Genomic DNA, 15,183 nt, shown 5'->3' on the forward strand with positions numbered 1-15,183 from the left:
TGCTACAAGATAGTAGGTTTCTTCAATGAAAACATCCAGACCAGAATGGAGAGCTGTAGTTCTGGTCTTCCCTAATTTTCCTAATAAGTTTCTGCCCTGAGAATAAGCCCTTTTGAGATGTGTCCATGGGAGTGAAATTCAGTGTGTAGGGGCTGAGAAAGGAAGGGATGGAGTGAAGCATATGGAGGTTGTGTATGTAGACCAGATGTTCCTGGAATTTAGCATTGGAAGGAAAGAGAGATGATGGAACCATAAATATAGAGCAAAGCTGGAGGCTGACAGGTGGATGAGTGCCAAAGTTGAGAAGTTTCAGACCTCAGAGAGCTCCTCCCATTTCCTGGAGGAGGAGGCAACCCTGAAGAGGAAGATCTAGGCTTTCCATCATCTCTTAAATTGCCCTTTTCCAGATAAAGCTATCCTCAGTTTGGAAAACCCTGTCACATTGGCTAATGTACAGGACATCATGGTTACATGCTTCAGTAAAACATTGATTCTTTGACACTTGGGAACTAACCCAAAGGTGGACCTCTAAGAGAGTGAATTTAGAGCTGGAAGGGACTTCAAAGATAACAGAGTCCAGCCCCTCTTTTTACAGATGAGAAAACTGAAGCCCAGAGAGTTTTAGGAACCTGTCCATTGTACTGCTGTAAGTTTCTGAGACAGGATTTGAATCTAGGGTTTTTTTTAAATCCAATAGTTCCCTCCTGACTGACTCCTGACACCTTTCTTGTCTCACTTCAATTCCCTAATCCTCTGGACACAGGGAGAGATTGAAAAATATCACTGAAGAGTCCACCATAGCTGGAATTTAGAAGTCTGCAGAGGAAAGGTAGGAAAGCAGGCTGTGGCAGTGAGTGTGGCAAGCGTTCTGCCCCAATGCTGGCAAAGATCAGACTGTGAATTCTTCTGGAAAAGCTCCTAAATGAGATAATTAGCCATGCATCTGGCATAATGCAGTGTAGATGCATCTTGCAAGGTGGAACTTCAGGCATGTAGCATGTCAACTATAGAAGGGTGCAAGGAGCAACAGAAGAGCTTCGATATTGTCGTCAGTAAGAAGGTGGTTCCATCCCTCAGTGAAGATGTGCTGTGGGATTAAACACAGAAGCATAAGGGAGCCATAATTCCAGGTTTGCTCCAGCCACATCAAGGTAACCATGCCCTCACTGAACTATTCCTGGCTGCTACTAGATGACAGGACTTTGGTGTGAAATACCCAAGCTAAACTAATCTCCGGGCGGTTTTTAGGTCAGGATTCTGACCACTCCCCAACTCAGTAACAAAATTACTTCACAGCTTGTTTGATCCTCTCAATGGGTTCTCTTTAACTTACTTACCAACCTGATTTCACTTTGCTCACCCTCATGCATTCTAAATTACAACTAAATTAAAGTGTTGTTTCATGTTTCCCAAACTTACAAAGTCACCCTGAGCAATATTAGGGTGGGGGCAATAGGGGCTCTCCCTCAGGCATCTAACATTAGGAATTTACAATATTTGTGAAGCTTCTGGATTACAAAATGCAGATTCCTCCACCAATATAGAAGTACTTAAGTTTAAAAGATAGTAAGATGAATTAGTTCACCTGAGAAACTGCCGATTGTGCACTTTGTCTGATCAGTGCCCATGGCCCAGCCGAGCTCCTTTGCTTCCCCATCACAGTTTAGGAATGGGTGCATGTCAAGGGTTTCTGTCTCCATTCCTGCCATGAAGCTATGCCCAAGGATCATCCCACAGCAACTGAATTTGCCTTTTGGAAAATGGAGTTGAGGCTTCCTTTCGTGGTGTTTTTTCTTGTTCCAGGCACCAATTTTGCTAGTTAGGGTTCTGCTAATATTCTATTTCTTTGAATTTACTCAGATTATCTCTCATACCCGTATCTCATATCTGTACCACCGGGTACAGATCAATTGTGTCCCCACCCCATGAATAGAATATCCGATCCTTTTGATGTGATTACAGAATGTGATTCAAATCCCCTTTCATATTCGGGCTTTCTCGTGTTTGGAGTATTTGCAATTTTTAACTGAGTAAAATTTTGATTAGCACATTTGAAGATTGTAAGGACACCAGAATCTCTTTCTCAGTTCTCTTCATCCAAAAGTTTAGGACTAGAAAGTAATATTCTTGAATTCCCTCCTGAGATTGTTTACAAGAACATATCTCCTATAATCTTCCTGCTACAAGGAACCCTTGTTGATGGTGTAGATAGAAGGAAAATGCCCACTCCTCTTGGTAGGACTCATCTAGAAGTAAAAAGGTGGAGACAGAGCTTTCAGAGGTTCCTAAAGCCCCGAGTATTTCAGTGCTTAGAACAGCTCCATGCACGCACAAAGTACGATGACGTAAATAGTAAGCCCTGGTTACCGTTACGGGGTTAACTCTCAAGGGCATTGCTCAAGCGCTCACTTTGACTGCCCAGTCAGGGTTGGTTCCCTATTTTTTAAACCCTCTTTCTCTGTCATTTTCACATATAGATAAATATATGGAGAAAAAGAAGGATAGATGAAGGTGATAAGCATTTATATAGTGCCTGCTATGTGCCAGAAGCTTTACAAATATTGTTTCATTTGTTCCTCACAATAACCTTGTGAATTAGGTGCTATTATTATCCACATGTTCCAGTTGAGGAAATTGAGGCCAACATTAAGTGACTTGCCTAGTGTCACACTGTTAATTAGTATCTAAGGTTGGATTTGAACTCAGATCTTCCTGTTTCCAGACCCAGTTCTCTAACCACTAATTCAACTAATTGCCTCAAAAGTCATTTCCTCCCTCCATCAAATTTGGACACTCTAGGATCAAATATAGAATATCGTTTGGCTCTCAAAGCCCTTTATCACATGGCTCCTTCCTACTTTCCCAGCCTTCTTGCACCTTACTCCCCTTCACACACTGAGTCCAGTATCCCTGGCCTCCTGGCTGTTCCTCCTGCAGGGCCTTACAGCTACTGTCTCTAGCCCTTCTTACTGCATGTCTCCCATGCTTGTAAGGGTCTCCTCACCTCCCCCTCACAGCTTCCCAGGCTTCCTTCAAGTTTCAGCTAAAATCTGCTTTTCCAAAGAAGCCTTTCCCCATCCATTTACTTCTAGTATCCTCACTCTGAGATGACCCCTGATTCATGCTACATATGTCTTGGTTGTGGAAAATGTCTCTCCCATTAGACTGGGAACTCCTCAGGGCAAGGACTGTCATGTCTTTGTATCCCAGAATATTTGCAAAGTCAGGTTTTTGGGGAAAAAATAAAGAGTGGAAAAAACCTCTAATGATGAGGCTTCTGTGATAAGTACATCAGAAGCCACTGAAAGGGGCCCATGGGAGCTTCCCTGCTCCTGTGATGGAGATTCAGGGAGGCATGTGTAGGACTCTGAATGCTTTGGAAGAGAAAGGGCTGGATCAAAGACTGAAAGCTTCCTGAGTGTCAAAGTTACTTCCTAATTGAAAAGTGGGAAATTATTTTTCTTCATCAGCATGAGTGCAATGTTATCCCAGAGTTAAATGACTTTGGCACCACCCAGTCCATAGAGTTTAGTGGAGGAATAGAAGTCAGAGCCAAGAAGGTAAGGGTCTCCTTTGAACTCATGGGGGTTTCACCCACGGGGCATCAAGCATCAGACTGAAGTCAATATGCGTGCTTCAGTGATAGTTCCAGTCTACTCAGACTAGAAGACATCACTTGGGACTAACCTCTGGAAGCAGTCTATCAGTGTCCCATACACTGCTTCAAGTGAAATATTTCAGTTACTTCAGAATAGAATGAGGTCAGTGCAATGGGATTTTTCAGGTAGGAAACCTATCGGGGCCAGAGGGTAGAGAAGAAGAAATTATCCGGTGTGTCAGGTTATTCTGAGCATATGTTTGGTGAGTTAAAGAGGACAACCCATTACAAAGCAAATGGCAGCCAAGGCATGTCAGAGGTGAAAGGGGATACATGAGAGTCAGGAGAGCAGGCTCAGAGGTGGCAGGGCCAGCAGATGAGCCTTCCTGGCATTTGCCAATCAGTGATTCACGGTTATTTCCGAACAAGGGCTATTCAGGAAACAGGAGGCAATGAGTTAGAGACAGAACCACAGCCAGGATCTGCAAATAGTAGCTTCAGCTGGCGCCCAGAGGACAACGGGCTTTCTGTGTGCACCATATGGGAAGGACGGAGGGGAGGAAGGGGCGTCATGCGGCCAGTGTCAGGAACATGTGGGTACCTATTATCTGCTATCTGAGGAGCAAAACACTTGGAAAAAAGAAAGTAAACATCTATATAGCAATACTTTCATGCATATTTATTGTATATTCATACATACAGTTGTTAAACTCTTTAACAATTTAATTTTCCAGGCCAGGGATTTCATCCATGTTAAAACTCTCTCTATCAATGAAAATTCACAATAATTTTGTAACTTGGAGTCTTAAAGTGGAGTCGTCTGGGACCCAGATATTTGCCCCGTTGCCCATAAGTAATTTGTCCATTAGGACACAGCCAGTTTTGTCAGAGGCAAGATTTGAACACTTGTCTTCCTTACTCTAAGGCTGCCCTTTTATCCACTAGACCTCACTATTTCACTCATCTACTTCACCTGTTTCTTGAATTTGTTTCTCTTCATTCCGTCCCTCTCCCCTCTGTCTCTCTCTGTCTCTCTGTCTCTCTCTGTCTCTCCTTCCTCTTTCATGGCCTTCAAGTCATTCTGAACTCTAGTAGCTTCATGTTTCCAGTGATAAGATTGGGTTAGAGGATGTTTGAGTTCATGTATGACTCCAGATTTGTGGTCGTTATAACAGGAATACAATGGCCAAAGTCTGTGTCCAAATGACTGTTATTAACCAGTCCTAGGATCAGTCAGAGATATTCTAAATCAAGATTTCTAAGCTACCATAGTCAGAGCTAATCCAGACCTATAACAAGCGAAATTGAGGCGGTTCTTGTACCGCATGGAGGTTGTACCACCGTTAGTGACCTTTTTTTGGAAATAATTCTTTTTTATTGGTTTCTAGTGAAATATATATTTGTACCACCCTACCCATGAGGCATGATTGATTCATTACTCTTAGCGTGTTATCCTTCCAAAATAACGGCCATTTTAATGTTTCAAATTAATCTGTTACAAATTATCTAATAACACTTAGCCAGAGACTGAGAAGTGATCAGCATCCAATTTGTCAAAGCCATTCAGTACTGGAATGGGTCAAAAGCACATGTCTGAAGACAGAGGAATGCAGATCTTGTTTGCAGGAAGTCAAGAAAGCTGAGGCATTTGACCCAGAATTTCGATTCAACCCCTGTGGCATTGATTGGGTGTGGGGGTGGAGTGGGGTATCAGGCTCTCAGGGATACTGAGATCCTTAAATAGGATGAGTCCTAAGGGTAGAGGAGGAAAGTGGGAAAGGGAAGGGAAGATGAGATTATTAACAAGGGAAGGGCCAAGAGTCGAGGCCTGGTTACAACTATTTAATATTTTATAAGAACTCATAGACATGCCATGGCAGGAGAGAGACCAAGTGCCAAAGCCTTCTTGACATTTTGTGCATGATTCCAGGTAACCCTCCCCTAACCCTATGACTAATACTAACCAGTTCCTCAAAGTAGTGTGAGAAAGGCTCATAGAGGAATGTGGATGCCAGAAGAAGATTGGGAGTAAAGACTATGTTCAATTCCAACAACCTCGGCATTCCTTCAGTCACCCTCCCCCACCCCAAGCACGTCATTAACCCTAATTATCTGAGAGTACAGGCAGTGAGCTTCAGGGCCCAGGGAAGGGACAAAACAACTAGGAGGAAATGAATTGCAAGGCCATTTTTAAAATGAGTATCGCAGACACATCAGCAGAAGGACCAGTAAAGGAACACAAATGTGGAGTGAGGAGAAAATAGAAAGAACATCAAAAAAACCCCAGCAATTTCAATGAAAAATTACCTTTCAGTAGGGAAATTCCTTCCATATCTCACATATGATAGGGTACCAGCATTCTTCTCGGTACCTCCCACCAAGCCATGCATCCTAGCCTCATTTTCCCTTCCTGGGTCTTCCTAGACCTAAGCACCATCCCTAGGCCCCATTCACCTAAGAAATTTTATTCCCTTTAGAATGGAAGCTCCTTGAGGGCAGGTGTTCTCTCACTTTTAGATTTGTATTCCCAGTACTTATCCCAGTGTTTGGAACATAGCAAGTGCTTAATAATTGTTTTCATAAATTCATTAACTCATTTCACTTCTTCATTGAAAAATCAATCTTAGAGTTGTTCAATAAGATAGAGGACTATTGCATGGACAGAGATGGGAGAGGAGCTTCCAGAAACAGGAAAACGTGAGACAAAACTCAAGAAAGGACATGAAATTTTGAATTTTTGCTTCTGCCCCTTGAGTGCTTTGGGAGTAAGAACAGAAGATAGGGGGAAGAGGACAGTTTGGTGCATATCAGAGAGGCAGGAATCAGAGCTGAGTTCTACTAGAGAACAAAGGATATCCTCTACCCACACCACAACAGAAAAGGCAAATAATGGGATTAGATTTACCTAGCACTTCCCGTGATAGCCCATAAGATTCTGTTGAGAAAGGATTACCCTAGTAGTGAGTCCTAGAAAAAGACTTCTCAATATTTCTGTGTCATGGATCCCCGGGACTCTCAATAGTAAAGCCTTTGAAATTTTCTTAGAATTATGTTTTAAAATTGATTGCAGGAAATACAAATTTTCAGTTAGAGATTAATGACAATAAAGATGTAATTTTTCCCAAGTCCATTCAGGGGCCTCTGGTATGTATTCACAGACTCCTTGATAATCCCTAGATTGTTCCAAAGGACACTAGAGTGGGGAAAGAGTAATAGAATGTTGAAATTAAAGTAACATTCCTTGGAAAGGGACTTTTAAAAATGTTACTAATATGGAAGAATAGTTGAGATAAGGTGGCTTTGGACTATGAGGATTAGCTACTATACTCTTTTCCCAAAGCTGGGAAATAGAAGATTAAAGCAAATGAGAGAAAATATAAGTAATAGTAAGCTCAAGGACTTTTGTGCTGAAAATGGAAGTTGAAGGGACAAATGGCTGGCTTGAAGCCCAACATCAGATTAGTGTAAATAAATAAAACCACAGAGACTAATTGTAGGCTTGCAGAGGAAAGATATATGGCTCAATAAAAAGAAAGAAAGTGAAGAAATATGTTAAAAACACAATAATTTGCTGCATATAAGAAACATATTTAAAACATGGGCACAAACAGAGAAAAAATGAAGGGATGGAATTACATCCATCTTACTTAAGGTGACATTAAACAAGCAGAAGTTGCAATTATAATTTCAAAAAACAGGAATTTATAGTGTTCAATGAGATAAACAGGCAAGGCACATTATAGCTAAAGGCATTGTACATCATTAAAAATAATGTATAGACACTAAATGGCGTATGATCTTAGGTCTTAAAAGAAAAGTTATACAAACCACAAATATAGATATAGATAATAATACAATAATAATAGTTCCAAATATAAAAGATCTAGGTGTATATATTAGAAAAGGTAAAATAAAAGTCTGGAAATTGTTGGAAAATATGTTTATTTGAAATATAATATTGAAAAATATGCATTTTTATCATCCTACAATAACTTTATAAAAATTGAGTATGCATTAGTGCAAAATGAACAAATCCTGTAAATACCATAAATAATAAATGAGCAAATTATAATGAAAATTGAACAAAAAATGATATAAACCAAAAATGGAAGTAAGAAATGTCATCCTAGATAATAAATACATTAAACCAAAAATAAGAGAAAAATAAATAATTGTGTCAAAGATAATTATAAAATGAGATATGAGATAACATATGAGATAGAATGTCAAAACCTATTCTACACAGCTGAAATGCTGAAATCAGTCAGGGGAAAAAGTAGCCTTCTACTTACCTAGATAACAACATGAATGAAAGCATCATTTAACCAGGTATGCAATTACATAATAGAGAAAAACCAAATTAGCAACCTTGAGAATTGAAAAAGAAAAAATCTTGAAGATTTTATGAGAAATACACACACACACACACACATATTTACAAAACTGATCAAATCAGGTTGTTTTTTCAAAGACTAATGAAATCAATAAAACAGTTCATAAGATGATTATGAAAGAGAGAATATTAATGTATATGCATGTGTATATATGTATGTGTAAATATTTATGCATATGACAACATGCCTATTAGACCAGACCTTGATATGAAGGGAATACCATCCATATAACGACATCATTTAGCCTGTTCTTCACCTTTTACTCTTAAAGCAGTGTAGGGCACTGGAAGGGTAAGCAATGTTGCTAAATTCACACAGAAATTATAAGGCAGAATCAGTACTTGAATCAAAATTTCTCTATGAGGCTTGTCCTCTAGCAAATATTCCATTTTGATTCTCTTCTTTTGGTAATCAACCACCAAATTAACAACAAGAAGAAAAATGATAAATTTATTTTTGTTAGAGAAAAATAAAAAAAATAATTGCCAGAATTATTTTTTTTTAAACTGGCAAATTAGCCAATAACCAAAAGGAAATGGAAAAGAAATGAAATATTTGTTTTCATGTAGCTACAGCTAGAGGGCACATTAATGTCTGGCGGGGAGGGTCCTTTAGGTTTGTTTCATTGTTTTTATTCACCTTAAAAAATGCAAAGCCTTGCTCTTTTTGAATGAAAGCCAGAGAAAAGGCAAAGACCATTATTGGCTCAAAAAATTCAAGGAACGAAAGATTTAATGGTATGTCTAATATCTAAACCAGAAATTCAGAATTTAACCCAATTTTTTGGGGGAAAAAAACATTCAGTGAGCCCTTAACAATGTTAAAGGTAGGGGAGGGAAGACACTGGGTTACACAAAATTTCAAGTGAATTCTATCAAATATTTAAAGATAAATATGCTACTTATAAGTACCAAAATATATTTAGCAATTTTTTTGTGGTGACAAAGAATTGGAAATCAAAGGAATACCCTTCAATTGGGGAATGGCTAAACAAGTTGTGGTATATGAATGTAATGGAATACTATTGTGCTATAAGAAATGAGGATCAGACAGACTTCATAATAACTTGGAGAGACTTATATAAACTGTTGTTGAGTGAGAAGAGCAGAACCAAGAGAACTTTGTACACAATTACAGACACATTGTATCTGTGAAGACCAGTTTGGATAGACTGGGCTCCTCTCAGCAATGCAAGGCTATAAGACACCTCCAAAAGACTCGTGATAGAAAGTGAATCCACATCCAAAAAAGAACTAGAGTCTGGATGCAGATTGACGCAGACTACTTGCTCTCTCTTTTTTGATTTATTTTGTTTTGCTTCCTCTTCCTCATTGTTCATCCTATTAGTTATAACTCTTCTTTATAACTTGACTAATGTTTAATGTGAAGTTATTTGTAGATCCTATATTTGAGTGCATGCCACCATGGGGGGAGGAGGGAGGAGAGGGAGAGGGAGAAAAGTTGAAATTCAAGGGATTGTGGAACTGAATGTTGTAAACTCAAAGTAAATACATTAAAAAAAATCTTTTTCATGAAAACCAGAAAAAAAATTGATATGCTACAAAAATTCTTCTGGAAAAAAAGGCATTCTACCAAACTACTCAATGAGACAAGTATTAAATAATTTCATCAGTGAATATGGACAGATTAATATATATATGAAAATTGTAGTAATTTATGTAGGAAACAATGCATTATAACTGAGTTGGACTCATACCAATGTTATGAGTGGTTCAACATTAAAAAAATAAAGTAAACAACCAAAATAAAACCACTAATATAATCCCCAACCAAAAAACCCTGCATGATTATTGCATTAAATTCAGGGACATTTTCTCAGAAAATAGAGCACCTATTTATGTTAGAAATATTAAAAATCACAATCATGGAGGGGTCCTGCTTTAATCACTGGCAAGTCCCTGAAACTAAGTGGTAGCATTGTTTGCAATGAGGAATTTGTAGAAGCTTTTCCAGTACATGCATGGGTAAAGTGAGAATTTCACTTCCCTTGACAAAGTTCAGAAGTGATTACTACAATGATAAGATAAGGGAGGAAGTAAAATTATAAACATAGAAAAATAAGATGTGTTCTCCTTAATGAATACATGTTATGAAAACACCATCTGTGCCACTCCGGATTTCATTTTCTTGTCCAAGAAGTCATAAATATGTGCTATTTCCATGAATATAGGTCAATATAATACATATATTATCAGGATAAGGTTCAGGAGGGAGTGCTCATAGAATGTACAAGTCCTGCATCAATTTCTTATACTGACCATCTCATGAATGAGATATTAAAAACATGATTTTCTTTCCCCAATTCTTTGTAATTCCTCGATATCCTGTCAAATGACACAAGGCAAATTAAACACTTAATTTGTAGAAATTTGTAACAAAATATATTCGGCATATCATATGAAATGTCCCAATATGGGATGATAAAAAAACCTGACAAAGTGAACCATGATTCTAAAAGAATAGCACAAAGTGAATGCCTTGAAAGAGTGGTGGATACTCATGCTGAATTGCACACCGTTCAAACTAAAAATGTATCAGAGGCTTGATCAAACCATGTTCTTCTACAGCACTTTTCTCAAAGATATTATGAATGTTTACTAGGTGACTCATATGTGAGATTCTCTAATGCTAAAAGAGCCTGGATGGCCAGGGACATTAGAGACAACCACTTCATATCTTCATGCCTTGAGGTATCCCCTGAATCCCAGCTCTGAAATACTGAAATTCTGTGACCAGAATCCCTGCAGATGGTTATTTAGTTCACATTCATCTGGTACCCTGCTGACATCTCAAATGATCTCCAGTTCTTTTGATTCATATAGCCAGTCTGACTGGTATGAAATTCACTACTTTGTCCATCTTTGGTGGAAATGTTTTAATAAACAATAAAAAGGCAAAATCAAAGTATCAGGCTAATTTCCAAAGGGTATCCAGTGTAAGGAATGTTTCTTTAGGACAGAGCCACATGAACAAAAAACATCCCAGAGAGAAGAGACATATATGTACAGAGAAACTACAGCAATGTAGCAGCAACTGGCTCTTCACCATGTCCTTGATTTCCAGCTTGCCTCTCTAGAGGCTGAGAAATGTAACTCCTTGAATAAAATCAGCTTTCTTGGTTTGAACTGAGATCTCAAATCACTTTCAACCAAAGAGGTATCCACTTTTGCATGTGCTTTGGTATGTTCTAATCTCTATAAAACCTCTGATAATGTTTGCTCACTGTTTGGATAAGTGGATTTACTTGCTGTTCACTATTTTTAATGATCTTTTGTATAATCAGGATTTGGTGGCATTGAGCTATAGCAGTGAGAAATAACTAAAGACAACCATTCCCCTTAAAATCAACCAGGGAAGACACTTCCTCACTGACCTTAGCATACCGCTAGATGAGCAATCTTTGGAGTGGTGTGGGCAGCTGGGGGACAGACAGACATAATTTCAAGCCTATATGCATTATGGAGCTAGGTGAGGGAAAGAATCAGTACCTAAGATCTTTTTCTGGCTTGTGTTGAGGCAGAAATTCCACTTTTCCCTGGAGAGGGGTGACTTAGATTTCAGAAATATCTACCTTGGGCAGCTAGGTGGTGAGTGAATAGAGCACTGGCCCTGGAGTCAGGAGTACCTGAGTTCAAAGTTGGCCTCAGACACTTAACACTTACTAGCCATGTGACCTTGGGCAAGTGACTTAACCCCAATTGCTCCTCCAAAAAGCAGAAATATCTACCTGTATCCTCAATGATACATACCTATTCATTTAATAACTTTGGCAAACTTCTCTGTCTTATGTGATGATATAAATATCATCCAAATACAATAACAATAAAAATGCTGATGGGTTACTTTATAAACTTAGAGAGAGCCATACCAAAATACGAATGGCCAAAAAAGAAGGTACTTGTCAGAATATCAAGATAAGAGTAATGGATGAAAGGAGATTACCCAGCCATATTTCTTGTTCTATTCTAAAATAAGAGTTATTCTGTCCAACATAACTGAATAAAAACTCTGAAATCAACATGTTGTGAGAACTGGTGGGGGAAAAACTTCAAATGGCAAAAATGACAAGCAAAGATTTCCCAGGTCCTTTTCTTCTAGAACCTAGAAAGGAATATTCTTATTTAAGATACCATCTACTCTTCCACACCTGATATCTATCACAAAATCTGTTTGAAACTTTGTTAACAGACAACAGGAGAATGTACTTTCTTTTTTATTTCTTTTATTTAAATTCCCAGAAATTCCCTCGATTCTTGAAGCTGTTGCTGAGTGGATATAAACATTTTCATAATGAAAATAAGCACTGTCACAATCGCATTTCTCCCTGAAATCTGGACTCTTTCTCATGAATTTCTGGGATCTTCAGCATCCAACAAAAGTGGATGGAGGGGGCTTGTGCAATGCATTTCCAGAAAACATTTGTTCAACAAGAGTTTCTTTGAAAATTTACAAAGAAAAATCCACATGAAACTTGACGTGGACTTTTCTGTTTTGCTTCCTTATACTTAATCCTACATGGCAAAGGTTATGTTTGAGGCATAACCTGGAAGAAACACTCATAAATGGTAAAAAATAAAAAAAAAGCAAGTCGTAAGGGCTCCTCCATATGGGGGAGGGGGGCAACTGCTCATCAGAGCATTGGCAAAACAGGATGCTCAGCCCCTTTGATGGAGAAATGTGCTTTGAGTTCTGGATTGGAAGGCAGAGAAGGTATGTAGTGGGGGTAGGCAGAATCCTGCCCACCAGACTTGTGGGTGGCTGGAGTCAATTGCAAAAAGATTCATTAAAAGTTTAGAGTGTGCCTGGTTCCAGGAGGGCCTGTCTTCTGATTTTCATTTCAGTCTGAAGATCTGTTAATCTATTGTCAAATTGACTTTTTCTTGGAGATATAAAATCCATGGAGGATTGTTTTCCTTGAAAAAGATGTAAGTCCCTGTCTGATTAAGAAGTTTTAAAGACTCAAAAATGTGTTTTATCATATGGTCTCCTAATTATTCAGAGAATATTTCTTGCATTCTAAATGATATTTTTTTCTTAGACTCAACCTTGTCTAATTACATTCTGACCTCTTTAGAAAGACATACAGACACACCCACACCATTACTAATACCTAACATTCATGTGGTCCTTCAATCTTCAAATCATTCTTGGTTGTTTATTATTTGATGCCCTCCACTGTCTTGTGGAATGGGTGGGATGAGGATTATTATCCCTACTTCACCAATGTGGCAGGTGAAGTCTGGTCTGAGTTCACAAAGCAGGCTTCCATGTAAGGAGAAGACAGGGGACTAAAGCTACTGCTAGCTTCACACCCTGGCTCTCCTTGCTCCTTTCACCGTTTGCTAGAATGGCGCCTTTTTTAATGGGCAGCTAAATTTCCAGGGAAAATGATGAAATGAGAGAGAATGAATGATGGGTATGTCCAACATAAAAATTGTGTCCATTGTAATTTATTTTTTAAGCTTTATTAACATATTTTGTTTTTACATTACAAACATCTCCAGATTATCTCCACTCTATGAGAGGTCTCTCATTTAAAAAAAAAAATAGTCAAACAATTAGCGAAAATTTACCAAGAAGTGATCTTATCTGAAAGTGCATACACCATTCCACATTTGCTGCTTATATATGTATGTGTATATATGCACATGTATGTGTGCACACATATTTCTGTGTCTTATGCACCCAAAATCCATCACCTTATTACTTCTCTGTCAGAAGGTGAATCATAAGTATTAATCTTTGTGGATCATGTATGGTCACTGCATTGGTCAAACTTCTTGCAGCTTTCAAGACAGTTTATCAACAATGCTATAAAACGATAGATAGATAGATTTGTATGTATGTATGTATGTGTATATATATATATACATATATATATGGTTAGTTATATAGTATTATCTGTTACTTGGTTGGTTGGCTGTTGTCATTTGTTCTCAGAGAGGGCCAAAATGATATCACTATGCTAGAGTCCAGTTTCAGTGTGTCTGACTGTGGCTGATCAGACCAATACGAGCTCAATGCTTTTCCACAGGTCAGGCACCGATAGTCTGTGTGAACATTTGGGGTACAGTCTCTAAATGTGCACATCCTGCATCTCCTTTAAACTGTTTCAATTTTGCTTTGCTCATAGAGCACAGCACCTTCTCTGACGTGGGCAGGCTGTGCTGAGCAGACCCGTGCCAGTGTCTCCCATGTCACACTATCAATTCCAAAGTTCTTAAAAGAAACCTTGAAAGTGTCCTTGTATCATTTCTTCTGACCGCCACGTGAACATTTGCCTTGTGTGAGTTCTCCATGAAGCAGTTTTTTTGCCAAGCATACACTTTGCATTTGAACAACAGGGCCAGCCCATGGGAGCTTCTCTCTCTGAAGCAGAGTTTGAATGCTTGACTGCTTAGCTTGAGTAAGGACCTCAGTGTCTGGTCTGCCAGCTAACCTTCATAATCTTCCTAAGACAATTCAAATGAAAGCCATTCAGTTTCCTGGCATGGTGCTGGTAGACTGTCCAGGTTTCATAGGCAGACAGCAATGAGGTCAGCACCAGGGCTTGTATCAGTCCTCTGCTGCTTGTGCTAACTTTGGCCTAACAATGAACACCAAGAAAACACAGGAGCCCCATCAGCCAGCCCCACACCATCCGTATGGGGAACGATCAGTTATGGGAAACGGAGACATTTCGAACGCTGTGGACAAGTTCACTTACCTTGGTGGTGCACATGACTATGACAAGGAGGCCGCGCACAGCGCCAGAACTAGCTCGGCGTTTGGGAGACTCCAAAGAACAGCGCGGGACAGAAGAGGAGCAGCCGGAGGGTCAGCAGCATCGCATGTGTGTGGTGTGTGTACGTCTCTCTCTCTCTCTCTCTCTCTCTCTCTATCTATCTATCTATCATCTATCTATAGTGTCGTGCTACAATATGGTCTTTGCAAAAGTCGTTCTTGGTTCTGACAGTTTCTTCAAGATGTTGTTTCAATAAAGTCAAATTAAGTGGCCTCCTACTGCTTGGCCCCTCTCCCCATTATCCTCCAAAGACAGGAGGGTGAGGGAAAACAGGTGCAAGTTATACAGATCAGAACTGAGGAAAGAAACTGAACAATGAATAAAGTTTCCCACAGAAAATGAGACAGAAAGAGAGAGAGAGAGAGAGAGAGAGAGAGAGAGAGAGA

Source organism: Petaurus breviceps, unplaced genomic scaffold, assembly GCF_028583685.1.
Source record: "Petaurus breviceps papuanus isolate PSGF00001 unplaced genomic scaffold, PetGlider_PUasm1.0 218, whole genome shotgun sequence".
NCBI lineage: Eukaryota > Metazoa > Chordata > Mammalia > Diprotodontia > Petauridae > Petaurus > Petaurus breviceps.